This window comes from Lacerta agilis, chromosome 7 (genome assembly GCF_009819535.1).
Source record: "Lacerta agilis isolate rLacAgi1 chromosome 7, rLacAgi1.pri, whole genome shotgun sequence".
NCBI lineage: Eukaryota > Metazoa > Chordata > Lepidosauria > Squamata > Lacertidae > Lacerta > Lacerta agilis.
Genome location: NC_046318.1, coordinates 75,307,086 through 75,332,328, shown reverse-complemented (window position 1 = coordinate 75,332,328; position 25,243 = coordinate 75,307,086). Strand labels below are relative to the sequence as shown.

General features: G+C 46.7%; 1 non-coding gene across 1 annotated transcript; it reads left to right on the top strand.

The window, feature by feature from the left end:
* Positions 1-2,019: 2,019 nt before the first annotated feature.
* On the top strand, positions 2,020-2,091 carry TRNAA-UGC. Its single transcript has one exon. It is a non-coding gene; the product is annotated as a tRNA-Ala (tRNA).
* Positions 2,092-25,243: the final 23,152 nt, after the last annotated feature.

Here is a 25,243-nt window from a genome sequence, read left to right as displayed (position 1 = left end):
TTATTATTATTAGCCCCGCCCCATAATCAATCACATGATGCATGGCACACACCCCACTTGAAAGGGAATGCCCATTAACTTTGTGGGGGCCCGGCCCCCTCAAATATTTTCTTGTGGGGGCCCCTAGGAGTTGACTCCTATGGTTGTGGCCTTCTTCAGTCCAATTCAATGTGGTTTCTTTAATGGGTTGGGGCTGCGGGATTGCAATGCCTTGCCATGCAACCAGAGACCTTTTCTATGTCAGAGATGTGCTCTACCTCTGAGCTATAGTCCTTTCCAACAGAGTCTCTCTACTGTATGGTTAGAGAGCAGTGATGTCATGACTGGGAGGGGCAACCCCGAAGAACTGGCTCCCCAAACTGAAGAACATGGTCAAACTTGCTGATAAGGAATCAGGAGGACACTGGTTATATAATATGGGCCTTAACAGGAATCTGTTGTCTTTGAATCTCCGTGTTGAATTTCCCACTGTGCTCTGGGGCTCAGCAGGGACACCAGTTTCACTTTCCAAGCACACATCACTAGGGCATTGTGGTGGCTTGTGTCCATTGCTGCTTCGAAAGCCCACAGTTAGGAGCCAACTGTCAAAGAAGGGGGTCTGTAGAGGACACTTTGCTGAGCACCGCATAAAAAATGGAACCAGTTCTTCTGGCTCTCAGCACCGTGCTCTGGAAATGAGTCCCTGAAGTAAATGTGTGAAGAAGTGTTTTGAAGCGTCTGCCCACCGGCTTGAAATGGGCGATCATAGGAACATAGAAATTCTGCCTTATACTGAGTCAGACCATTGGTCCATCTACCTCAGTATTGTCTACACAAGACTGGCAGCAGCTCTCAGGGATTCTAGAAGTGGCTTTCTTCCTCTGGAGTTGTGTGATCGCGAGAGAGGGCGAAAAACTTCCCAGTTCCTCCAGATGTTCCACAACTTTACAAACCTCCATCATGTCCCCAGTGTGGGAGGGAACACAGCCGAGTTCAGCCGAGGTCTGCATTAGACGGAGAGCAAATTGCCTGTTTTGTCACGTATAATAGTTGATAATAAAGACAAGTTTAATTTGGCATTATTAAATGTGCTCCCGCTGTCCCGTGAGGATCAGTAGCATGTCAGGGTTTGGTAATTCACTCTGCAGAGTACCGCAAAGGGGGGGGGGAATAGATTGTATGTTTGATGAAGATTAACTGATCAAATCTAGTTTAATTTAATGCGCGCAGAGCTAGAATCGTCGAAAAAGCAGATGGGCTATATTGACCTGACAAGTATATAATCAGAGCATGAAAAGAGAGGGAGGGGAGAGAATTGAAATGCCAATGTTGCTGCTGCTGCGATGGCAATCTAAGAGCTGTTTTTGTTGCTGGTGGTGTTATAGATTTGGGAGGGTGACCCCCCCCCCCAAACCCTAGAAATAAATAAATGGCAGGATTTTGCTTATTTGGGATGTGAAAGGGGAAACACAAGCTGCAGAGGAATTCCTGGGCTAGCCTATGCAAAACGACCTGGCCAGGTGAGGACTATTAAGAAACAATATAGAGCCACTGAGGGACATTGGCAATGCAGGAGAATTGCCCTTTCCACCTTTGCTCCAAGGTGTGAACAGAGTCGGGGTGTGTGTGGAAAGCTGGCCAGGGCAACTGGGTGTGAGGTGACAGGAAAAGAGAGTTTTTAGCAAGGTGTTCTGGGAAGAAGGAGGAGGAAGAAAGACTGGGGTCTATCTTGGGCAGGTTGGCTGAAGGTAGGCTGGCAGAGATGCCTTGGACTCCTGGACTGCACACCTGTTGGGGACCAGGCCCTCTTGAAATGAACATGCTGTAAGATCCGGACTCCCTCCATGCAGACAGAAGGTGTAAATAGGTGAATAAATCATGTTTCTTAAAGCTACAGCTGTCTCCGCCGTGTCTCAATTCTGCAAAGGGCCACAGGCACTGAGTGAGTGCCCAGAGAGTGGAGGAAGCACCCAACTTTTGTAACATTATTCATAGGTGGAGGCATGGGTTGGCTTGCTAGGAGGGTCCCTGGAAAGGTGAAGGGCCATAGCTCAGTGGCAGAGCATCTGTCTTGCATTCAGAAGGTCCCCGGTTCAATCCCCGGTGTCTCAAAGTAGAGTTGAGAGAGAACCCTGAGACCCTGCCAGTCAGAATCAGAATAAAGTTTATTGTGAGGACTAAGCCTTTACACATATATCTACATAATAATGTTAAAATTTATTACAAATAGCCTTCACAATGGCTTCATCAGATAAAAAGGTACAATATAGACAAATTATGGAGACGAAAAAGGGACCTTATCCTAGTCAACCAAAAATCTTTCCCTGGCTTCCATGGCCTTCATCACGCAAACTGCTGCCACATGAGAACCCTGCCAGTCAGTGTAGACAATATTGAGCTACATGAACTGATGGTCCTGACTTGGTATAGGGCAAGCATCCTGTGTTCCTACGTACTCCCCATTGGTGGGACCTCTTGCCTGTGGACTTACATTGTGGTAGCAGTTGGGTCTTAGACAACACACAAAGCACAAGGTTCCCATAGTTACAGAACTTTTGGGTTGCTATGGTTTCATGTAGCAACTGGAACTGCCACAGAACTGGAAATAGGGCACTTAAAGGGACGAAAGCAGGTTTTTTTTTGGGTGGGGGCGGGTGGCATAAGGTGGGGAGGGAAGTTCCATTGCACAAGCACAAATGCATGCTGAGATAGGATGCTGTACTGAACACAGGCTGGCATTTCTAAAGCAAGGAGAATACGCCTTTCGTTTTCAGATGGCGCTGCTCAGAGTTGTCGTCGTTGGTGTCCGTCTGTCTCGAGAGGCAATGGAGTGCACCTCTGGAGGTGAAGACAAATTCCTGATGATCATAGTGCCTGCTGTAGCTGCAGAGAGCAGTAACTTGTTGCTGCTGCCTGCTGCGTTCTTTCTGCTGCCTTAGCATCACCAAAGCGGCCTCTCTGGGGTAAAAGCCTGGGCAGTGTGTATGGAGGTCCTGGGCTGCTCAGACGACAAGACCCCACCTCTCTGCCTCACCGATGCGGTCCACCAGAGCAATGCATTTGCCACCAACTTGGCTGCAGGAGTTGCTGGAAGGAGGCGCACAAGACCCCCTGCAATGGAGGAATCTCGGCTAAAGCATCCACGACCGATGAATGACTATAGGCACAAGACTGCTGAGGTTTAGGATCAGAGTTTTCCTTCTGTTAGATGGGCTCCCTTCCCAGGTTGACAAGCCCTACCCGAGAAAAGGACCCACAAATTGAAGGGGAGGCATTGGCAGGAATTGGCAGTGGGCTCTGGTGTGGCCCCGGGGCCCCCTATGTCCACACTGATTCTAACACAAACACACCCTTACAAGGTAGCTTAGCCTAAGGCCACTGTCATTCATTGCCTCCCTAATTTGTCCCTGATAATCTCAAGTGAACAGGTTCAGAGAGAAGGAGAGAGAGAGAGAGGTTGCTTTGAGCTCTTCTCCTGTGCCTTCTAATTTTCTAGGCGGTTTCTCGAGGAACGCACATAATGATGGCTTTATTTCGGTCTCCTCTGCCTCCTTGGCTCCGGGAGGAGAGCGCGCTGAGTTCACGCTGACCACATGCCCAGAGAAATAGAGGCTGTTTGGTGGGAGTCTGAGATCTCAGCCGAAAGTCAGGACAGCCTGACTCCTGGCGAGAGAGGCTGCGCTGCGAGCGAGGCTGTAAAAACCTGATTAGAGCAGGGAGAGGATCTGCGGAGACAGGGAAATGGAGGACCAGGGAGGAGGGAGGGAGAGAAGGCACAAGAGAGTCTGCTTGAGCTGATCCAACGTGACAGAAGCTGGTGGCACAGAGCAGATGCCTGGTTGCTTCGGCAGCCCCTTGCAAGACTCCAGAGTCCTGCTTCTTTCCTATAATCTCCAGGTACATGAGTTGGGTGCGCAACTCTGGACCGCATAAGGACAGCCTGGCAGGATCAGGCCAAGCGTCCGTCTAGGTCAGGGCTGGTGAACCACTTGTGCTCTGAGAGCCACATTCCCTCCTAGGCAAGCTTCCGAGGGCCGGGTGGCAGTGGTGGACAGGGCCAAAGGCAGAGCAATGCACATACATGAAGCGCATTGCATGCTTGGACTACTGCAATGCGCTCTATGTGGGGCTACCTTTGAAGGTGACCCAGAAACTGCAATTAATCCAGAATGCGGCAGCTAGACTGATGACTGGGAGTGGCCGCTGGGGCCACATAACACTGGTCTTGAAAGACCTACATTGGCTCCCAGTATGTTTCTGAAAACAATTCAAAGTGTTGGTGCTGACCTTGAAAGCCCTAAACGGCCTCGGTCCTGTATACCTGAAGGAGCGTCTCCACCCCATCGTTCAGCCCGGACACTGAGGTCCAGCGCAGAGGGCCTTCTGGCGGTTCCCTCACTGCGAGAAGCAAAACTACAGGGAACCAGGCAGAGGGCCTTCTCGGTAGTGGCGCCCGTCCTGTGGAACACCCTCCCATCAGAGGTCAAGGAGATAAACAACTACCTGACATTCAGAAAATACCTGAAGGCAGCCCTGTTTAGGGAAGCTTTTAATCTGTGATATTTTAATGTATTTTAATATTTGTTGGAGGCCGCCCAGAGTGGCTGGGGAGACCCAGCTAGATGGGCGGGGTACAAATAAATGATGATGATGATGATGATGATGATGATGATGATGATTTATTACATTTCACCTTTGTACAGAAGGCAAGTTTCTACACACACAACCCTATCAATCCTCAATCCTGATTTGTGGTACCGGCACTTATTTTTCCTAGAATAAAAGCACTGTCTGGCACAATAGAAAAGTGGCAATCATTAGAGCGGATGTGAGACGCCCAGCAAAAGGCAGCTGCATGTGGGCTTCTCACTTTAACCCTTTCCTCTCTGAAAATCAGCAGTGGGGAGCGAGTGGTTTTTTTTGCAGAAGCTGCAAAGGGGAAGAATATTACAGTCTCCATGGCTGCATTAAAAAAAAAGTAATCAGAGGGAAAGGACACATGACTGAGCTTCACATGCAGCTTTTGGAAGGAGGATTGTGGTGGGAGTTTGTTGTTCGAAGTATTGGCAGAACATCACAAACAGAAGAGATGCACTTTCTAACCCCTTCTGGTCTGCGAGATGTATTTCCAAGATTTTTCGAAGTGGGTTGGTGGGGGGTGCGAGGGAGTCGGGCTGGCATTGTAAAAACGCCGCCTGACTTTTAACAAGACCATTAATTGATACCACATCTTGTTGGAGACCTCATTTAAATGCCAGTAAAATGCTAGAGCTTTCTTAGAAACATTAATAAAGAGGGCAATTAAACATGTCTGTTTCGGGAGTCTTGATAAATGAATAAATCTCAAGTTAATTAATGGGGCAGGACACTTAGATTTATCTGTCAACGCCCCGTAGTTAGTAAATTCCAACGAAAGATCTTATCACAGTTAATTTCAAGTAGTTCAGAATCTGCGACAATAGATAGCGAAAGGTGGAAAGCCAGCAAGGAAAGAGGAGCCCATTAAACTTCTTGATTAATTCATTCCATGTGCTGCATTCAAGGGGCTTCAAAAGTGCCAGAGGCTGGTTCACACATTACACGCTTGCTGACTGGAGTGATGACAACTTGCATGTGTGAACGGGCTACCCCATTTAATGTTGCAGGTGGAACTTTTGCATTCCTTCAGAATACAGTATTTTCCAGTGGTAACCATCAGGGAGAGGGCATGGAAATTTGGGGGGACAAAGTTGTTGAGCTTTTTTCATACGCCCGGCTTTTCATGGACATTTTAACCGATTTTCAGAAAAATCGGTTCTGTTTCAGGCACTGTTTCCGACGGAGGTATCCTGGATATGTCTGAGAAATTCCAGGCGTATGTCAGCCCTACCACATAATTCAAGCCTCATATCTCAGCCGTAGCATCTATACTGCAATCGGAGCTCAGGTGGAACAGCAGCGACAGAATTTGCAGGAGGCAGAGACAGGTGTGCAGACAGGTGTGCAGGAATTGTGTGACATGACGGATGTGTGTGTGTGGAGAGACTACTGTCCCAAACGAAAAGAGGTTAGACGCGAACCCATTTGGCCAAGTGATTTTTTTTCCGCATGAAAATTTTTCAGCTTACAAAGTCTCGGTATGCTTTGGTTTTCAGAAGCAAAAATAAATCAATATCGGGGGTTGCGCCTGTTCTTTGCCACCATTAGATAACCTCTTCTTGACTCCAAAGGCTCACATTCACATTCAGCAATATGTTTTGATACGATCCACCCTAGCTCACTGTTCCTTGGAATTATTTGTGCTGATATTTGTGTTTCCAAAAGCATCTCAAAGGTGGTTAATCTGCGCATTAATGGCTACCCAGCAACGAGGAGTCATACTTCGCTTCCTTTTCACACACTTATTTTGCAGCTGTTCCGCTGGTTTTGAAATGGCCCCTTATCATTATTCCAAAGCAGTAAAACCGGAGCCAAACCCGAAAGTCAGATTAATTCTCTATCGTTTTCCCAGTTCAGAGTGAATGCAGACACGGAATACAACAGAGCACATACTTTTTGGTGCTCGCTATGCGGGGACAGGTTGGATTTCTGTGCGCTCACAGTCTCGCCCTATAAATAGCCCAGCCACACCATCAGCAGTCTCATGTGACCTGCCAAGTGCTGGCATGTACCACTTCAGACTGCCGGGGGGGGGATTATATATTTTCCAGATGAAAAAGGCAATCCTTTTGGATCAATCAAGGCATTGGGTGTCAAGTAAGGTGTGTGGCTTGGAGCAAACTCTGTGGCCCAGACAGAGAAGAAGAACGGTTTGGATTTGATATTCCGCTTTATCACTACCCGAAGGAGTCTCAATGCAGCTAACATTCTCCTTTCCCTTCCTCCCCCACAACAAACACTCTGTGAGGTAAGTGGGGCTGAGAGGCTTCAAAGAAGTGCGACTAGCCCAAGGTCACCCAGCAGCTGCATGTGGAGGAGCGGGGACGCGAACCCGGTTCACCAGATTACGAGTCTACCGCTCTTAACCACTACACCACACAAGAGGCTTGGAGGGCCGCATTTGGTCATGCAATGTATCCCAGCTGGTATAGCTCAGTTGGTGGAGCATGAGTCTCATAAACTCAGGGATGTAGGTTTGAGCTCCACGTTGGGCAAAACATTCCTGCGTTGCAGGAGGTAGGACTTGATGACCCTTGCAGTCCCTTCTACGATAGATCGTAAAGCAATAGCCGAAGCCAAATTTCTCAAATCTTTCGCTATGTGACAAGCTACTTGTGCCATTTCTTTTTCTTGCTCCCTTTCCTAACAATTCCTAACATGGAATTTGCCTTATTTGGTGCTGTAGCATCCTGAGATGTCAGAGCAGCAATAATCAGCTCTGGCACCATCCCAGAAAATAAATAGCATATTCTTCTAGTAAATCATAGCGACGAGCTGGACAGGGATGGACATTCTGGGAGCAAAACTCTGGGTCAAACTGGACATGGCTCGAGAGATCAGTGACCTGATCTCTAGGCATATTTTTTTCTTAGCTTAAAAGTAGCTTGGCAGGGGCACAGCAATGGGGAATGGGGGTTAACCCAATCCCCGCACCCCAAATCCAAATCTTTCGCCCAAGCTGAAGTTATCTGAAGGGTGGGGAACAAAAGAAAGGATCCATATTCCACCTCTTATCCTCTCTATAGCTTTTGTGTTGTTGTTGTTGTTGTTATTTAGTTGATTAGTCGTGTCCGACTCTTCGTGACCCCATGGACCAGAGCACGCCAGGCATGCCTATCTTGCACTGCCTCCTGCAGTTTGGCCAAACTCATGCTGGTCGCTTCAAGAACACTGTCCAACCATCTCATCCTCTGCCGTCCCCTTCTCCTTGTGCCCTCCATCTTTCCCAACATCAGGGTCTTTTCCAGGGAGTCTTCTCTTCCCATGAGGTGGCCAAAGTATTGGAGCCTCAGCTTCAGAATCTGTCCTTCCTGTGAGCACTCAGGGCTGATTTCCTTCAGAGTGGATGGGTTTGATCTTCTTGCAGTCCATGGGACTCTCAAGAGTCTCCTCCAGCACCATAATTCATTTTGTAGGGTCAATATAAACATGGGGAACAGCACAGGAGACAAGAGTTAACAGCTCCTTTCCCAGCACCAAGGCTCTGATCCAAATTGCCCCCTCCTCATCTGATTTTCACTAGAGGAAGAGGTGCTTGCGAGAACCAATTGCAGATCTTGCTTGCCATCAGTAATTTTGCCCTTAGGTGGGACAAAATTCATGGGGTTGCTTTTGTTGGCATCCATCTGTCTTGAGAAACAATGGAGTGTGCCTGCACAGGTGAAGTCAAACTGCTGTTTTAGCAGCACCGAAGGGGCCTCCCTGGGGTGGAAGCCTGGGCAGTGTGTATGGAGGTCCCAGGCTGCCCAGTGGACAAGACCCCCCTCTCAGCCTAACTGTGGTCCAAAGGAATGCAGAGCAATATGTCTGGCACCAGCTTGGCTGCTGGAGTTGTTGGAAGGAGGCATACAAAGTGCCATCTTAAGGACTCCACTCCAGATTTGTGTAGGGTTTGGTCTTTAGACTTTTCTTCTTCTGAGGATGTCCTGCAAGGCAGCAGAGCTTTAGGATCAGAGTTTTCCTTCTCCTAGATGGGCTACCTTCCCAGGTGGATGAGCCTCGTCTGCCCCTCACGTCCCTCTGCAGCACATGCAGAAACTGCCTTCTTGACCGTTGAACCCACTCTTGCATTCAGGGGAACTCATTGCATTCAGGGGAACTCACCCTTACGTGATGCAGCCGTCCACTCAAATCCATTCCCGGGGTGTGGCCGCTGTCGCATGCTGACAGCTTCTAGGAGCCACAGGTGGGAACTGAGCGCAAAGATGGACAAACTGCCCCATAAGGAGCACAACATGCCCCGCCCCACCAGAGGTACTCTTCTTTCTTCTTTGGTGATCACTCGTAGCTGAGTAAGATTACTGTATTTTTCGCCCCATAGGGCGCACCGGACCATAGGGCACACCTCATTTTTAGAGGAGGAAACAAGAAAAAATCTTTCCCTAGTTTTCCTCCTCTAAAAGCCCTGTTTTTTTGAGGATCAGCTAAAAGTTTTGCAGCTTTTTTTTGCAAAGGGAAAAGCCCTGTTTTTTGAGGATCAATTAAAAGTTTTGCAGCTTTTTGCAAAGGGAAAAGCCCTGGTTTTTTGAGGATCAGCTAAAAGTTTTGCAGCTTTTTTTGCAAAGGGGAAAAAGCAAAGCTCCTTTTGCAAAGGGGGAAAAGCAAAGAGGAAAAGCCCCATTTTTATGAGGTTCAACTCACATTTCTGCAGCTTCTAAAGGAAAGGGAGCCTTTTCTACAGTTTCCAGACAGATAATCTAATCAGCCAGTCACATGTTGCTGGGGAAACAAACAACCTCCCTCTGCAGCACATTCAACAATGGAGGCCTGGGCAAGGGGGCTGAAAGGGAGCCTCGACTCTTATCTCTCTCCCAATCTCTTGCTGATCAGCTGCTGAGCGGGGTCCTTTCAACACCCCCTTTTTTCTTTTTAAAATAAAAAGCATGATCCTCTTTTGCCCCCTGGGCAATTCAGCTCCAGGGACCACCATTCTCTCCATAAGATGCACAGATATTTCCCCTTACTTTTTAGGAGGAAAAAAGTGCATCTTATGGAGCGAAAAATATGGTATCTTCCATAAACACGGTTTTAACAGTGGGTTCGTAAGTGACTGTGGAGCCCAATTCTGGATCCACACGTCCTTCCACAGTTGGGACATAGGTTTTCTGGGCGGGAGTTGATCATGGTGAGGGTTTGCCAAGCGTGCCGTCCTCTTAGCACGTTTCTCCCTTTCATCCTGAGTCTGAGCATCTTCAAAGCCCATGACACCTTTGGTAAAGGCTGTTCTCCAATCGGAGCACTCGCAGGCCATTGTTTCCCAGTTGGTGTTTATACTACATTGTAAAAGATTTGCCTTGAGAGAGTCTTTAAACCTCTTTTGTTGACCACCAGCATTACGCTTCCCATTTTTAAGTTCGGAACAGAGCAGTTCCTTTGGAAGATGATAATCAGGAATCCGCACAACATGACCAGTCCAATGAAGTTGATGTTGCAGAATCATCGCTTCAACAGAGTTACTACCGATCCCTTAACACCCCATATACCTCATGGGGATGTAACATAATAGCATTATTATAATCAACGAATAGATCCAATGCAATGTGCAGGTTTTTGAGTCACACAGAACTCTTTCTCACAAGAACATACGAAGAGTCCCGCTGGAGAAGGCCTAAGGCTCATCTGGCCCAGCATCCTGTTTTCACAGTGGCCAACCAGATTCCTATGAGAAGCATGTGAGCAGAACCTGCGTCCAACAGCGCTCTCCTGACTTACGGTTCCCAGAAACTGGCATTCAGTGGCTGGATACACACTCTCTCAGAAATACACAGGCATCCATGCACGTTGCTTCGGAAACTGGAATGGTATTTTGCATGCAAAATTAACTCCCTAATTAACCAGTCTTCAGACTGCAATGGAGGAAAAGCCTGGATGGCTCATTAGGTGAGATTGGTCCCTTATGCAAAACATCTTCTGGGGCATGCTGGGGGACAGAGAAACAAATGGAGGGCCTCACTTCAGAAACATAATATAGTCATACCTCTGTGAACGTCGGCCCCCTCGATCGTCCATTTCGGCGGACGTCCACGGCAAACCCGGAAGTACCGGAACGGGTTACTTCTGGGTTTGCCGGTTTACGCATGCACAGAAGTGCTAAGTTGTGCTTCGTGCTTGCACAGAAGCGCAAAACCACTCCACACACATGCGCAGAGCAATGCTCTGTCGAGTGTCTCTTTCGTCAAGTGTCTGGGGCTCCAGAACAGATCCCGGACGCTCGACGAGGTACTACTGTACCCAGACATTTCCCAGATGTTAGTAGGAACGACAGGTCACCTACGTGTTCCACGACTTTCTTAATACTGATATGTAGCCCTCTAGGTCTAGAAAGGCCACATGTCCACAGATAACTATCCCCCCCCCCCCGGTCCCTTCCATTGTGCCAACATGTATTCCCCCCAACCCCCTCCCCCCCGCATATCGCTAAGCAAAGGGCACCTGTCTAGATTTCTTACGGCTGAAGTATGGGCTGGGAAAACCAGAGCAGCTGCCCTTTCCCTTCCTGAAGTCTAACAAGTAGCTAGGCTCCCTGAAAACAAGAATCGCAGACCCCTTTACTCAATTCATGAACTGTGCAGGGAAAATGAACCGCAGCAGGGTTTCTCAGCTGGCCTTGGAGATTCAGGCACCTGTGTGGGATCTCTGATGGACTGAGCTCCAGGATTTTTCTGTGGGGAGAGGGAATGGCATAGTAGCCTCCTGAGTTGGGACTACATCCCTAACACCTTTAACACTGCCCATACGCTTGTGCCTGGGAATAAATCTATGACAGTCAAGGCGTTTGGTAAATTACAGACCGGGTTACGGCTATTCATTCAATGTAGAGTATTCCTTACAGCTGGTCTGGAAGCTATAGCTAGTGCAGAATGGTGCAGCGAGGCTGTTGAAGCAGGTGCAGGTACTGGGTTTTCACGTGAGCCAAGTTTATGGTCTTGCTATTGGCATATAAAGCCCCGGGGAACTTCAAAGAAGGTTACATTCAGGAACATACCCCAGTCCCGTCATTTCGATCCCCAGGAAAGACACTTTTAGCAATGCCTTGTGCTACTCAGGGTTGCCCAACATCCTTTAAAAGGAGGACCTTTTGTGTGGTGGCCCCTTGCAATGTGCTTCTAAAGAACATTAGGCAAAACTGGCATGCAGGAACCTGCTTAAAATGTATACAGGAAAGCGGGTTCTCCATCATAGAGAGCACGTGTTGCGGTGGGGGGCAGCAAGCCACCTCCATTGCTGTGGGTGGAATAGTATGGATGGCCACAGCTCGGATTGGGTCTGCGCTGTTGTTAGGGAGATTCATATGTATCTATTTGTGATGGACAGCCAGCAGCCTATATATGGGTCAGCTCATTGAGTGACCTCCTTCTTGGCTGTTTGCTGCGGATCACCTACCCTCCCTCCCTGTGTTTAGGCCTCTGCGCTGACTTTGCTATGCCTGTCATGGGGTCATCTGCTTTTGGGGCAGGGGCCTGGTAGGAATTTTGCCAGTTGGCTGATTGGCTGTTGCCATCTGGTTTTTGCCTGCTACGTAGCAACTAATCACAACTTGCAAGGTTGGTTGGTGGTTAGGCATTGGTCATTATGTGTGATTGGAGGGGCGGTAGTCCTTCCAAATGGTGATGGTGTGCTGGGAATTCCGTTAAAGGAATCCAGGGGCTCATATGCTTTTGTCCGAAACCCTGGTAGGGTTCAGGGCCATGCGAGAGCCCCTGGGAACCACTGGGGAGAGGGAGGGTTCTGCCTACCAACCCCCATATCTCTCCCCAGATGGGATTTCCCACTGCTGACACATGGTCAGCTCTGTCCTGTCGGATAGCTAGTCTGGACCAATGCCTACACAACCACTCACATTGACTTGTATTTTAATAAAGTTGTGGCCTAAATTCTGCCAAAAACCCAAACAAAAATTATGTCTCATGTCTGAGTTATTTTGGGGGTGGCGTTGGGGACCTCCACATGCAACCTAGGCTTTCTGTCTGGTTTGTCAACAGTGGACAGTCAGATTATTCCAGGAATCCAAGGAATATAATGGTGTTGAACTTAGATGACATATTGTCCCTTCTGTGGCGTTCGTACAGAGCCCCTGGTCGTTTCACAGACTATTGACCTGAACACCACAACTTTATTCTTCTGCTGCCACAAATTTTGTGGAAAAAACCCAGGGTTCCCCGGTGAAGTATTGAGTTCTCAGTCAGGTAGAGTTAACACTGAAGATTAAAGTTTATTTCAAATGCAAACAAGTTTTAAAATATATTTGAAACGCTGTCACTCTATTCCCTCTTCAGTCTTGTCCCTGTCTCTAACTCACTTTGACTCCTCTATCTCTCCCCCCCAAAAAGAACCAACCGAACTAACTCCGAAAACCTCTGGGCTGAGCCTCAAAATCAGGTAGGCTCTGCCTCCGGGCTTTCTTATTGGTCAACCTATTAACCCTTTCTCTCCCCCGATACAAACGTATCCCCAAAGAATGGGCAAACGCCACATCTTCCAACTCTACAATTTTATGATTCTATAACCACCCTCCTCATTGTTTGACCTCTAGCAGCTGATATTCTAGGGGTATATGCCTCTGAAGCTGGAGGCTCCATTTAGCTCGCATGGGCTAACTGATGTCATTTGACCTCTTCTGGAAAGGTATTCTCATAAATTAACCCCCAAAGAGAGCCTTTTCTGGGGCGTTCTTGTGGATCTGTCCTTTCAGATAGCCCAGCGGAGGAATGGTTTTCATTGCGAGCGATTTGTCAGGAAGGAGATATCACCCGGTGCTACCCACTTGCATTTTTATGATGCTTTATTTTTTACAAGCGTAAACATCATTAAGGCTGTGCTTTGCTCTCGAGATAATACTGGCAAAGGGAGCTGCATATTACTGTGCGTTGCAAATCATTCATCCAATAAAAAATCCTTGCAATTACAAGCAAGGGGGGGGGGAGGAATCCAAAGGGCAGTAAAGATATTTTCATTATTCTTAAAATAAATAGGAATCTAACTACCTCTGCTCTGTTCTGCAAAGATTTGTGCTAAGTACTCAGCAGAGTATCTTTGCAGATGAACCATTTCACATGAACATAATGCTCACGAGGCCTTACATATTCTTTGTGTCGGTGTCTGTCTGTCTGTCTGTCTGTCTATAATTTTTCAGCCAGAACTCAGTTCCAACACCTCTCAGGTGGGCACCACTGCCATTTTAAGAGAACAAGGGAGGCATTCAGGATGAGTTCCGGCATCCCTTTTTTCTAGAAAAACAGCACTGAATCTATGAACCTTCTGACTTTTAGAAGACATCTGAAGGCAGCCCTGTATATGGAAGTTTTTAATGTTTGGTGTTTTATTGTGTTTTTAATATTCTGTTGGGAGCTGCCCAGAGTGGCTGGAGCAACCCAGTCAGATGGGTGGCATATAAATAGTAAATCATCTTCATCTTCATCTTCATCTTCATCATCATGATCTATCAATCATCCATCTATCTATCTTTTTGTAAACCGGGATCGCTTACAATGGGGCTATAGGAAAAGGGACAACCAGAATGATTGCAAAGGGGAATTGTGTTTCTCTCTCTTTCTCTCTCTCACCTATACAGCGGTACCTCGGGTTGCAAACGCTTCGGGTTATAAACACTTCGGGTTACAGACTCCGCTAACCCGGAAGTAGTACCTCTGGTTAAGAACTTTACCTCAGGATGAGAACAGAAATCGCGCTGCGGCAGTGGGAGGCCCCATTAGCTAAAGTGGTACCTCAGGTTAAGAACGGTTTCATGTTAAGAACGGACCTCCGGAACGAATTAAGTTCGTAACCAGAGGTACCACTGTAATACTAGAATCATGGGTCATCCAATGAAACAGGAGAAAGAAGCTGGAGAATTGGGATCGGCTAAAAGGACGCAGGTGGCCCTGTGGGTTAAATCACAGAGCGTAGAGCTTGCTGATCAGAAGGTCGGCGGTTTGAATCCCTGCATCGGGGTGAGCTCTCGTTGCTCGGTCCTTGCTCCTGCCAACCTAGCAGTTCGAAAGCACATCAAAGTGCAAGTAGATAAATAGGTACCACTCCGGTGGGAAGGTAAACAGCGTTTCCGTGCGCTGCTCTGGTTCGTCAGAAGCGGCTTTGTCATGCTGGCCACATGACCCAGAAGCTGTATGCCGGCTCCCTCGGCCAGTAAAGCAAGATGAGTGCCGCAACCCAAGAGTTGTCCGCGACTGGACCTAATGGTCAGGGGTCCCTTTACCTTTACCTTTAAAAGGAAATACCGCCTCTGTGAACACAATGGGCATCTTCCCTGGCCATGAAGTTGTGAGGGGGATTACCCCTTCCATCTCTGAAAAGTACACAGAGCTGAAGCAGGAGGTGTCAAAGCTCTATGTGCTTTTTCAAGGCTCCGATTAATTCTACTGGATCCAACTTGGTCCCTTGGAAAAGTGAAGTGCTTTCTGTCTCTGTGACTAGAAAGGATGGTGCCCATAGCACTCACTCAAAACCCCAAATGTGCCCAAAGGATTAAAAAGGTCAGCGAGCCCCACATTATAGCAATGACATTGCGCACATCACTATGCTGAGCCCTGCCATGGCTGCCTCTTGTATCTATAATATTTTGGTGTGTGTTCAGGATCAATCCAAAGAACCCGGTTTCACAGCTTGTCAGATTGCAGCCCCAGCCACGTTTTAATCTAATTAAAAGCGAAAACATGGCCTGTGATGATTTCAATTGCCCTGCTAACATTTCAAATAAAAAAAAATGCTGAATAAGGTTTGTTAAGCCCATAACTTGGCGGAACATTATCGCCAATGACAGTTGTTCGTTCGGCACACAAACATTTACATAATTATTACTGTTTGCGAACTGCTGCAATACCAAATTATGTGCTGACAGCTGAGAACGATTGCCAAAAATGCTGCGATTACTATTATTGGTATTTCAAAAACAAAAATAAACATTTTTTTAATAAAAAAAAAATCTACTACATGGAACCAAGGCATTAGTCCTATGTCATACAGGGGACATTCTTCTCTTTCCAGAGACGAAAAAAGACAGTTCCATGCTTGCAGTGTCCAGCTGGGTTTAAACGGAGAATAGAAAGCCTAGCTCTCTGGAATGAACTTGTAGCATGAGCTTTAGCACAGGGGCAAAGGAAGAAGACCCATCTGAGAAAAAGGAGGTTGAATCCAGCAAAGTCACAGCGCAAGTGAAACAACGCCCACTGACAAAACAGAACATTCCCTTCCTCTTGTCACCCTGAGCACTCCATGAGCACACACTGCACCCACAGATTTGGGTGGAAGTAGGGGCACAGAGTGGGAGGAGAGAGAGAGAGGAAGTCATGTTTGGGGACCTCATGCAGTGACATTGCTAGATTCATCTCTGTATCTGTAAAGGACTGAGCTCGACTTCCACATGTTTTCAAAACTGTGCATGCATCTCTACAGTTTCATCACATATAAAGGTAAAGGTACCCCGGCCGTTAGGTCCAGGCGTGGACAACTCTGGGGTTGCGGCGCTCATCTCGCTTTACTGGCCGAGGGAGCCGGTGTACAGCTTCCGGGTCTTGTGGCCAGCCTGACTAAGCCACTTCTGGTGAACCAGAGCAGCTCACGGAAAAGCCAGTTACTGTTGATTTTGAGGCTGAGGGAGCCAGTGTTTGTCTGCAGACAGCTTTCTGGGTCATGTGGCCAGCATGACTAAACTGCTTCTGGCGCAATGGCACACTGTGACGAGTGTCAGAGCACACAGAAATTCCGTTTACCTTCCTGCTGCAGCGGTATCTATTTATCTACTTGCACTTTGACATGCTTTCGAACTGCTAGGTTGGCAGAAGCTGGGACAGAGCAATGGGAGCTCACCCCATCGCAGGGATTCGAACTGCTGACCTTCCGATTGGCAAGCCCAAGAGGCTCAGTGGTTTAGACCACTGAGCCGTCTGCATCTGCAGTACAGGTAAGTCACAAGTGTCTCCCAAAGGCATATTTTGCAACCACAAAGGCTTCGGGAAGCTACAATTCCCAGAGTCGTTTAACAATCAATCCCTCTTCCCAGTGATTTCCGGGAACAGTACAGGCAACTGTTTGCATGGAGGTTGCGTTCCAGGTCACCCCAACCCATTCTGCCCCAACCTGCCCCCTTCCAGGGTCGAAAACAACATGCGCATCATTTCGACATGCACAAAATGGTTCTGTAGTTCTGTGATGGGAATAGATGTCTCCTAACAACTCTCGTAACCATACCTATAGTTTCCATGATCCTTTGGGGGAAGCCCTGACTTTTAATACGGCTCCCTCGGCCAGTAAAGATAGATAAACGTCGCAACCCCAGAGTCGTCCATGACTGGACCTAATGGTTAGGGATCCCTTTACCTTTAATATTGCTTTAAATGTGTTGTGTGAATGTGGCCTAAATTAGTCACACGTCCGAGTGGTGGTTCTACCCTCATACACTCTGAAAGTAAAGTGTTGTGGGGTTTTTCCACTGCCTCCAGAGTGTTAACTTGTGTGAAGTCTTAGCTTACCAAGAGTTTTGGGGGAAACTGTCCTACTTTGGTCTCCTGCTGCCCGACTGTTGATGATAATGTTAAATAACAATACATCGCCATCTGCAACAGCATCACAAAGAACCCCATGAAACCTTTAAAATAAACAGGGAGATGAGCATGATTTGCCTGTGTTTAATTAAGATGACAAGGAACGGTGAGACTTGATAGGTTTCCGTCGGAGAGAACGATGGCATCTGTCAAGGAAGCCTCAAACCTGTGTTTTCCCAAAGGAAAACGGCACACCAGTAATTCCAGCCAATAAGTGAGCCAGGAAACTGTGATTTGCCACTGAGAAACCAGGAGTCATTTATCATGCGATACTGCTGTGAAATGACGCGAGACAGGCATATTCGGAGAGAAATAAAGAAGCAAAAATGGACAGGAGGGAATTAGCTACCTACTGAAGCCTTCTGTCAGGTGGCAAAAGCAGACTCTTGCTCCCACACACCTTGCAGAGTTGCATTTTCTTTTTGGTGTGTGATCTCCCTGGATTCCAAGAGGGCATCAACTTACACAATGCTCACGTGTTTTTAAAAGTTGCCAAATGCCCTACTTCAGGGATCAGCAGCATGAGCCCGGCTAGCTCAGTTGGATAAAGCGTGGCGCTAATAATGCCAAGGTTGCAGGTTCGACCCCTGTATGGGACAGCTGCATATTCCTGCATTGCAGGGGGTTGAACTAGATGATCATCAGGGTTCCTTCCAACTCAACACTTCTATTATTTTATTCTATGTCTGTGGACACAGTGTGCCCTTGATGGCTTTCCGAGGTACTCACAAAGTCTCCGAGTCCTCCTTCTCTTAATAATGCCCTCTTGGTCATGAGATGCACTTCTCCCTTGAAAATACACAGAGCTGAAGGAGAAACTCCCTGTGTGCCAATGGTCTTAGGAAAATTGGTGATCCCTGCCTTTTTTGCAGGCTTTGCAAAGGTATCTGGCAAGGTGCTGCTGGCAAAAAGGTTGCTGCACTAGATCAGCTTCCTCAAAGTCGTCCCTCCAGATGTTTTTGGCCTACAACTCCCATGATCCCTAGCTAGCAGGTCAGGGATGATGGGAATCGTACTCTCAAAACATCTGAAGGGCCGAGTTTGAGGAAGCCTGCACTAGATGGATATCTGATCAGATCTACCAAAGTTCATTTTATGTTTTCTGACATGGTACAGTCCTCTCACATGAATGTCCTAGATGGTCTGTACTGTATGCTTTGCCCAAAAGTTTAGATCAAGGGTAACCAATGTGTTGCCCTCCGAATGTGATGCTCTGACTCCCATCAGACCTAGCTAGCATGGCCAATGGTCAGGGATGATGGGACTTGTAGTCCAAAACATCTGGAAGGTCTCTTTCCTGCACTTAATGGAGCCAGTGTGGTGTAGTGGTTAAGAGCAGTAGACTCGTAATCTGGGGAACCGGGTTCGCGTCTCCACTCCTCCACATGCAGCTGCTGGGTGACCTTAGGCTAGTCATACTTCCTTGAAGTCTCTCAGCCCCACTCACCTCACAGAGTGTTTGTTGTGGGGGAGGAAGGGAAAGGAGAATGTTAGCCGCTTTGAGACTCCTTTGGGTAGTGAAAAGCGGGATATCAAATCCAAACTCCTCCTCCTCCTCCTCCTCCTCCTCCTCCTCTTCTTCTTCTTCTTCTTCTTCTTCTAGAGATGTGTATTTTATTGTTGTGGGTTGCATTTAATGTCACTCTTCTAGCAGCACAAGGATTTCTGCCTGCGTAGTGGGAACTCCCCCCTCTCCTCTGCCTATACTCTCTAAACGTGTTTTAGGGATTCCCCCCAACCCTCTGGAGTAGAACTGGAGAGACGGCAGACCACACATTGGGGAGGAAACTCCCATTGAACAAGTGAAAATCATTGTGCTAACAGCATGCGATAGTTGGATGCTGCTCAAAGTGTATTGTTTTGCTTCATAGTAGACCAGCCATGCTCAGTATGGGGGTGTTTAATGAGCACAAAATGTGATGCTAGTATATATTAAAATTAAAACTGATGTAAAAGTTTGCATTAGCAAAACAAAGAAGTTTTCATTAAGCAAGAGGTTTCACTCTAGGTGAGAGCGGAAGGCTGGTGCTTTTCCATTTTGGAGGGTTTAGGCTACCTGATGACTCATCTGAAATCTGAGCAGGTCCCTCATCAAACTTGAGAAGCCAGCTGTGTTGTAGGAAGCCAGCACAGAAATCACCAGCTCAGTCTGTTGGGAGAAGGAGCTTCCAGCATAATGGAGTCTCTCTCTGGGATCAGAGATAGAAAATATTGAACTGTATTAAAGGATTTAAAGGACTGAACCATATTGATTGCTGCTTGAGTGCAATGTGTTACTTTGTATTTTTGTTCCTTGTAATGTTTATATGTAACTAGTTTTAAGACTGTTCTGTAGTAACACTTTGAAACTCATTCTTGGGTTAGAAAGCTCATTTATTTCTACACAAGATTCCAATCAGGGATTGTGCTGAACAACTCTAAGAGTGGGCGGGGGGGGGGGTTCTCCTGCTCATTCTGCTAAGTAGGCCCATGGACATTTACTTCCAGAATCCTGCCCTTGACAGTACCCCTGAGCCTGAGTGCCAACTGCTGAGGACAAACAGCACAGGATGCCCACCACCTTTGCGCCCCTGCTGATGAGCTCCCAGCAGAGTTTTCTGGCTTGGTAGGTAGTGGGACTCAGCACTGCTGAGCTTGACAAAGGATGCTGTTTCATCGGCAAATAGTTTCACAAAGGATGTTCCCTGCGGAGAAAGCTGCATTCCAGCAGCAAGCTGGCAATCCCAGGCTTATCAATTAAACACTGTACTGTTTTAAAAGGCACTAAAAATAAAAAATAAAAATGGAATGGAACAACAGAATGGGTAGGGATCTTAAAAAATAAAAATAAATAAACCAGGTGAAATTACACTCATTTTTTTATTATTATTTCAAGCCTCTTCCATTTTAATGCCTTTTATGGGCACACAAGTACACAAAGTATATAGGTTCCAGAATGGGTGGGATCTAATTCATTCATTATGCCAGAGCAGGAGGAATAATAGATTTTACAGGGACCAGGTGTTGGCAATCATTCTTCCTGGGGCTCTCAACAGACACTGGCCATAAGAATCGGCAGATAACTTGCATTGGAGGAAATTCAGGGAGTGGGTCAATCGTGTATGGCACTGAATCAGAATATAATGGAAGTGGTCAGGAGATTTCCTCTTCCAGAATCAGGATACAATAAAATATTTTCATTTTTCATTTAAAAATCACAACATCGATGTATTGCTCGTGGAAGGGGGTGGTTTCTGGGGTAGAGTATATACTTTGTGGAATGAGGAAGGCATTTGAATCAGTTCACATTTAAAGGCAAATCTGCCCAATTTGTACTTTCCGAAATTTGTACTTTCCGTTGTTCGGCATTCTCACTTCTCTGAATTTTGCAGTGCGGTTATCTAGCCCTGTGATGTACAGAGAATTATGGAATTGTAGAATTGTAGAGTTGGAAGATCCCACAAGGCTCATTTAGTCCAACCCCCTGCAATGCAGGAATCTTTTGCCCAACATGGGGCTCGAACCCACGACCCTGAGATTAAGAGATTTATGGGCTGCCAGCTGAGCTATGTGTAAAGTGTGCGTATAAATACATAGGTTGGTGATAATGTAAAAGGCGTTTAAGTCAGGCAAAATATGAATACTAGGCAAAATATGCTGTGCAGAGATGTGTATAATAATGTGTACAGAAATATGCATATTAGGAGGAACTGGTTCTAAAATGCTGGTGATGTTTCATGAGGGCAATTGACAAAAACAAATGAATTGCAAGCTGATGGGGAAATGTGCAGAACCTAAGTTTAAGAAAATGAGGAATAGGGGAACCAGAACGGAAGGGTTTGCTAGACCCTAATGCTTTGTACATTTGGTTGACATCTGTCTGTCTCGGGAGACAATGAAGGAGTGTGTCAATGGGGTTGAAGTCAAACCATTGGAGAGTTACAGGACCTCCTGTAGCTGTAGAGACTGATATGGGAGGGACATGTTTTGTTGCAGCTGGGGCAGATGAAGGCATCTGGTTGTGCTGCTGCAGATGCACCATGGCCTTTCTTCTGTCTGCGCTCCTCTCAGTGGTCATTCCTCCTCTGGTCACTGCTGTGGATGCACAGCCTGCCTGCCTGTCTCCAGGCAATGCGGTTGTCTGCGAGGGAAAGGCATTTAAAGGGCTGCTCTCAGCTGTCCAGCACTACAGCTGCTCATTGAGGCAGGAGGCTTCCCAGCAGAAACCCCAGTGTGGTGGTGGTTGAGAGCGGTAGACTCGTAATCTGGTGAACCGCGTTCGCGTCTCCGCTCCTCCACATGCAGCTGCTGGGTGACCTTGGGCTAGTCACACTTCTTTGACGTCTCTCTGCCCCACTCACCTCACAGAATGTTTGTTGTGGGGGAGGAAGGGAAAGGAGAATGTTAGCCGCTTTGAGACTCCTTCGGGTAGCAATAAAGCAGGATATCAAATCCAAACTCTCCCTCTCCCTCTCCCTCTCCTTTTCCTCTCCTCCTTCTTCTCCTTCTCCTTCTCCTTCTCCTTCTCCTTCTCCTTCTCCTTCTCCTTCTCCTTCTCCTTCCCTTTGCCTCAGCCTCCCCTCAAAACCGGGACCAATCCTTTTTCTGATGCAAATTTCTTGTATACAAGACGTATACAAATATGTGTATATTTGGGGGAAAGTGTGCATTCTAAAAAAAAGGCATCTGCTGCTAAAAATTGCACACAAATACTTTGTGTAAATTGCTTGCAAAAATGTGCATATTTGAGATGTGCAAACTAAAACACAGGTGAATTTTTGTGAGGACTTTTTAAAAAAAATAAGATTGATGCAGAAGTGAACTGCGGATATGAACAAGAAATTAAGGGAAACTAAAATTGACATGTGTCCATCCCTAACCTAAACAGAGTGAGTGAAATGCAGTATTCAGTGTGGGAGCAGAACATAGATTTATATCCAAGCATTACAGCATTGGATGTTCCATTTTCTGTCGCCTTCCAAGCAAATCATTTCCATTGCTGAGTTCACGCAGCACTTTGAAAGAGGAAATAATAATAATAATAATAATAATAATAATAATAATAATAATAATAATTTGTTATATATACCCCACCCATCTGGCTGGGTTTCCCCAGCCACTCTGGGCGGCTTCCAACAGAACATTAAAATGCAACAATCTATTAAACATTAAAAACACACACACCAGAAATTTCAGGTTCTAACTATGCAAAACCGCCTTCCTTTGGATCTGTAATTTATTCTGAGCTGGGCTTCTGGGACTAGGCATAACATATGGTGTTCACAGAGTCCTAACGTGAAGTTAAACCTACCAATGAATCTCTGATTGGAAACGGCGATAACGTAATGGAGAACACAAGAGCCCTCCAAGCCTTTCCCCAGAAACTCTTGCCCTGCTTGTTGGAGTGAGATCAGAGAGTCTTTACATGCAACAGCAGAGTTTGGAGGAGGCTGAAGGGAAGACAATCCCATCTCACATGCTGGCAGAATTTTGCGCATTTGCTTTAAAAAAAAAAAGAAAGCCGGAATTCTCTGCCAAGCAAAGCTGAATTCCTTAGCCATCACAAATTATGCAGATTCAATTTGCAGGATTTCTTTAATGTTACATATTTTATACTGCTACTTGGCATCATGTATTCTGCCTCCACTTTTCATGGGGAAGGGCAAGAGCTGTACAGAGTGCCAGATCTCCACTTCCGGGATGGGGAACATCTGTCCCTCCAGATGTTGTTGGACTCCAACTCCCATCATTCCTCACCTTTGGCTTTGTGGTTGACAGAATGATGGGAGTTGGAGTCCAACAGCGTATTGAGGGCCATAGATTCCTGTTCTAACCTCCGTCTATAGGAACCAATCGAGCCTTGCTCAGACTTTTGACTCTCAGCAGGTGTTGTTCACAAACTCTGAAGCTTATCTTTGCAACCTTATGGTCCAGAAACTTACTTCCAACAACAACCCAGAAAACTTATTTTTTTTACTCACAAGCATATTGTGTTGTTGTTTCTCCTCTTCCTGCAGAGAATTGTGATCTATAAAGAGCACTGTTTGCTAAGGCCTTTCACAGATAAATTTAAAAGCAGTTGAACATAGCCGTTCACGTTGCCTTAGGATTGTCACATCTGAAGCGGTGTCCCCACCTTCTTTGGGGACAAATGACCACAGTAAGTGAACCTGAGCCAACAACACTTATTCATGCAGCCAAGTGATGGATCCATTTGAGATGACTTTAACGCAAGCTGTCCAATCCAGGATCAGAGGAAGTGAGTTGGAATTCCTGGCCAAAAGGAAGCTGACTCAGCAACTTCCAGGAAGCGGAGTCACCAATTTCCGGAAAAGGAACCTGGGTGAGCAAGAGAATCCCAGCACGTCCCCTCACTTCTTTTGGTTTGCCTGATGGGCTGTCACAAAAAGTCTGTTCCAAGGGGAATTATTGAAGATTATTTTTTTCTTTTTAAGTAAGGAAAAAGTCCCAGCCAGTTCATTTTTACATGAAAATTATGCAAATTCATCTGTGGGCTTAAAAATCACAGGAGATGAATGGTCCCGTGAAAGAGGGGGGGGGGGTTCAGTGTATTTCACATAATTGATCTCCCTAGACTACTGGGAAGATTGGCTTCTACCATTCAATGGGTATACATGTAGCAATTTTTTTAAATAATTAACTATGATTGATGCTTGTTTTTCTTAACACTTGCAAAACTGTGCTTGGAAGACTAGATGAGGGGGAGGCGCATCATGGTTTTTCTCCTTAGTCAAAGAAAAGGCAATTATTTATTGCTGCAGTAGAGGAATTCACAAGAGCTAGTGACATCCAGCAGGATGGCTTCAAAAGATTAGATGAATTCATGGAGGACAAGGCTATCAACGGCCACAAGCTAGGAAGGCCATGCTCTCTCTCCACTGCTGCCTTCAAATTCCACTTGCTGGGAATTGCAGGTAGGGAGGGCGATGTTGCCCGGAGGTCTTGCTTGTGGGTTACTCATAGAATCGTAGAGTTGGAAGGGACCCTGAGAGTCATCTAGTCCAGGCATGTCCAACAGGTAGATCGTGATCTACTGGTAGATCACTGGTAGATCACTGGCTCCCCCCAAAGAAGCTCAGCAACTTTGGCTCCCCTAAAAAAGCTCTACACCTTTGCCCTGAAGCCCCCCAAACAGGGCTTTCCTTCCTTAAAAAAAAGCTCAACTTTGACCCGAACCCCACAAAACATGGACAGCTTTCCTTCCTAAAAAAAAGCTCAACAACATCGACCTGAACCTCCCAAAAGGGGGTAGATCACTGCCAGTTTTAAACTCTGTGAGTAGATCACAGTCTCTTGGAAGTTGGCCACCCTGATCTAGTCCAACCCCCTGCAACACATTAATACACAGCTCTCCCTTACAGGGATCGAACCTGCAACCTTGGCGTTATCAGTACACTCTAGCTGATTTGACACTGTACGAACAGGGTGCTGCACTAGATGGGCCATTGGCCTGTTCTAGCTCTTCTTGAGTTCCTGAGGCCAATTCCTGCCCCTTCCATTGTTGAGGAACCCTGAGACTGAGACTTGGACAATGATGGGTTTGCGTTTTGATGTGACTTCTGCATTGGGTTGCCCCCTTTGTTCTGGCAAACTACAGGGCCAAGTAGGGTAGTTGGAGGGCGATTCCCCCCTCCCGATCTGGTGCCAAAGTGACTTCAAAGCAACCCATAACAATCTATTGCAGTCTAACAGGGTGGCCCCTCTGGAATTTGTTGCAAATGCACACTCACACATACACATGAATTTGTGGATCTGTCTGTACTTGGCTACACAGAGCTTAAATACATGACCTTTCACACAACCTTTCAAACACATGCATTTTGAGGGGATCCCTAATTGGCAGAGAGAGAGAGAGAGAGAGAGAGAGAGAGAGAGAGAGAGAGAGAGGGAGGGAGAGAGAAGACCTGAAATACAGGACAAAACTATATCAGTAAAGGACATAGCATTTTGCATTGAAATATGGGACAATCCTGTATTATACAGGACAGGTGGCAACCCTACTTCTGCAAGACAGCCAGATTTCCTGACAATGGGAAGTCTTTCCTTGGATTTTCCTTGTGTTTCCTTTG